Below are 3627 nucleotides of genomic sequence, written 5' to 3'. Positions count from 1 at the left end.
TGCTGTGCAGGTCTCACAGTCACACGCCTGCCAACTGGGTCAGTCTGTTGGCCTATCGGGGAGGAAGCGATCGGGTAGTGCAGCAAGCTGAAGCGTCTGTCCTTTGTTTTTGTTTTTCTTTTTTTTTTTTCCCCCCCTTTCCTTTGCTTTGCTAAGGTTGGATTCGTGAGGGGAAACCGCTGCTGAGTCCATGTTGTAGGGGGAAGGGGGACAGGCTGCCTTGGTTCAGCAAGAGTTTATGTGCTCTCAATCTTTCCTGAAGTTTCTATCTTGCAGACCCAGCGATTTCCTGTTTCCTTCTTGCTGGCCCTGATCTGCATAGAGATAGTGCCAAAGTGAGAAGACATTGTCTTAGGGCCAGGGAGTTATTCTGCTAACTTGTAAGCACTTAATTCCAGCAGCTGGCAAAAGAGCAGGCTCCTTAAGTGGTCTCCTGTGAAGGTCCCAGGAATCTGTTACGCTCCATGTTATTTGTGAAGAGAGAGGCTGAAAAAAAATTTATAACAAGATTCAACAGCCAGTTTAGCATATTACATCATCAAAGCAATGTGAACAATTCTGAGCAGCCCCATGAAATATACCGTAAATGCCTCCTATAGAGATTTAGGTGTTGTTTTTTTTCCTCTCTGGGGTTTATTTGTTGGTGTTGGTAGTCTTTTTAAGCCTTTGATATGTTCAGAGCTACATGGATGCAGTTTCAGCTCTGGAATCAGTAAGTATGAAAGACATGAAACACGTTCTTCTACACACCTGGTAAAATGGAAATCTTGTCTGTTCAGAAAGAGGGTAATTTTTGATAGCTGTCAGGTTTTGGTGTCTGTTCTCCTTGAAGGTACACATACAGCTTTTGCTGCCCACACTTATGCTAAAACCAGCAGTTTTCCGCATTCAGTACAGTGCATAAATGCCAAGGTATTCTGCAGTCACAAGCACTTTGCAAGTCAGGCTCATCGGGGAAGTCAGAGTGAGTTGAAGAGGCTCAGTACTCAGTGGGAAGAAAATGTAGATGGTTTGACTGAGACATCGAAGGATTAAGTGCTATAGCCAAGGTTATATGGGAAATCAATCTACCATGCAGATTGGGGCTGGACAACTTTAAACTGCCCATCAGCAAATCAAGAGGGAATTGGATTGTGCTTTTAAAGAAGTGAATGAGTTCAAGTGAGGAAATAAGAGTTAGTAAAGCTGACTTTCTTCTGGGGGCACACACTCCATCACCCCAAAGCTTGCTTTTGAGTACTCTCTCTCCCCCTCATTCTCTCCCTCTGTCCCTCTCTCACTCCATGCAGGTCCTTTCCTCTTCCATTGGTATGAGCTGCAAGTAATCTTTGCTCCAGCCTTAGTGTCACAAAAGAGTGATAAACAGAAGTATTTGTTCCGTTCCTTCCCTGTAATTTACTCTTTTTGTTCTCAAAAGGAGACTGGAAAGGTCTCCACCTGCAATCCAATAAGGTGACATATTTACATCCCCATAACTGGCCTTCCAGTGAGAATGGCAACCTTCCTTTGTGCTGCAGCTGCCGCTTGACTTTGAGTCATGAGCATCCATTAGTCACCTTACACGGCTTTGAGCATGTCCTCTGATTTTACACCAGCTTTGCAGAAACTCGATTCAAAGAGGCATGGATACTATTCTGTTTAGGTTGCAAAGCCCTTTCAGTCTTTACTGAGGGATCCCTTAGGGCTCCTCTCGGGAGACTGCCTCACCTGTGCGGGGCCTGGGCGTCCCTCTGGTGTAGCCACTGAACTTCAGAGAATTTCTTGGAAAGCAAGAGAAAGAGAATGCATTTTTCTGTTTCAGGACAAAAAAGGGTCAGAGATTCCCCAGGTAAGCTCAGAATTATATGAAGTTGTGTTTGCTTGATATGAAATGGTCCTAAGGCAGTTCTACAGCAGTAATTCCTGTTTTAGAGAGTAGCTTTTGAAAGATGCAATAGCTCCTATTTCTTTTCTTGTTAACAGTTTTAGGCAGTTCCCATAGATGGGAGGAGATCTCATTGTTTTTCAGTGTCGTGTGAATATTTGCATTAGTGGGGACTTTGTTCATACTGCCTGCAGTTGCTTATTTAAGTGTGGTATCTCTGCATTTGGGGTGGAGGTAGGGGGGAAGAAAAAGGTAGTGCGTGCAGTTTTCAGATGTTATCTTGTCTCATGCATGATATTTTCAAATTTCATTGCAGCACATAATTTAGTCCTTTCAGTAAGCTAGGGGGTTGCTATAGGACCCTAGAACAAACCAGCTTTTCTGTCTTGTGCTTGTATAGCTGAAGAAAACGTTACAGCAAAGAAAGGAGATATGAATTTTGACTAGGTGAATAAAGAACAACACACAGATATGTGATCTACAGCTGTGCTTTACCTCACCACTGCCTGTCATTCCCACTATACATCCTCCAAGTCCATGTCTGCTAGAGATGTATGGAAAGGCAGTGTTCTGGGGCTAGTTATGGGCTGTATGAAATGGGCTCTGATGAACACCTGCTCCCAAACACCACATTTCTTCCGTTATGTGGCTTTAAGTGAAACCCAAAACCATAGTTAGTGTTTCTTGTATTTAATTTGCAAAATAGACTTACAATGCATACATTGAATACTGGCCATAAGCCATAAAAACTATGCATCCTTTGTAAAGAAAAACGAATACCAGAATTAACTCACTGGAGACTTTTTTCCTTCTCTCACCCCATGGAGTTACAAAGCTCAGGCAGATTGGGACTATGGTGCCAGTGGATCGGTAATGCAGAGAAAATTCTCATGCAAGATTTATACAATAGTTTTGAACATGCGATGCCAAAAACGTGGGTAGAGGCACTCCTCACAAATACATATAAAGCCCTTATATCATGAGATTTCTCTGAGAACTGCAGATTATTCCCATCTCTAGTAATCGGTTTAGAACAATTGCTGCTATCCAAAGCTCGCTTACATCAGGTGAGAAATGTGTTACTTTCAAACTCCACAGTGATCTGTTTTTGATTGAGCTGCTGCTTAAAGAAAAATCAGTAAGCAAGATGATGAAAACAATTATAGATAGCTCTACAAGCCCACTTGCTATTGTATCTACCTTCATAATTCAATTTAAAACGTTCCATTAGCCAACAGGGTAGCAAAATCTAGAAAGATTTTTTTTTGTCAGAAATGCCGCAGACAATATTGGTTTTTTTTCCCTTCCAAATTAATGCATTAGCTTTCTGAGCTCGAGGACATCCTCAGAGTGCTTGTCTCACTTCCAGGATGAAGTCTTTTAATAACATAAAAGGACACAATGGTGGATAGGCTATCAATAGGGATGAGCTTAATAGTAAGTTTACCTGTTAAGACTCACAAGGCTTCAAAACGTGCATTTCTATATAGATGGGATTCACTCACCCCCATTTGTCACATCTTAGGTCTTGGTATGCTGTAGCCTGTCATGTGAGGCATCTCCTTTGGGCTAATAATCCAGGTTCCTTTCAAGCCAGTGAAGAAGGAAAGGCTCTTCCACAAGGCAAATCTCCCCATCCTAAGATTCATGTCAAGGATGGTGGTCAACCCACTGACATCAAGCACAGATGACCCTTCACCATTGAGCTGACAGCAATCTGTTGGCCAGCCTTTTGTCAACATTGGGTGCAAAGTCCTGTTTGA

This window comes from Phaethon lepturus, unplaced genomic scaffold (assembly GCF_000687285.1).
Source record: "Phaethon lepturus isolate BGI_N335 unplaced genomic scaffold, ASM68728v1 scaffold23636, whole genome shotgun sequence".
Lineage (NCBI taxonomy): Eukaryota > Metazoa > Chordata > Aves > Phaethontiformes > Phaethontidae > Phaethon > Phaethon lepturus.
This window is presented reverse-complemented; position numbering follows the sequence as displayed.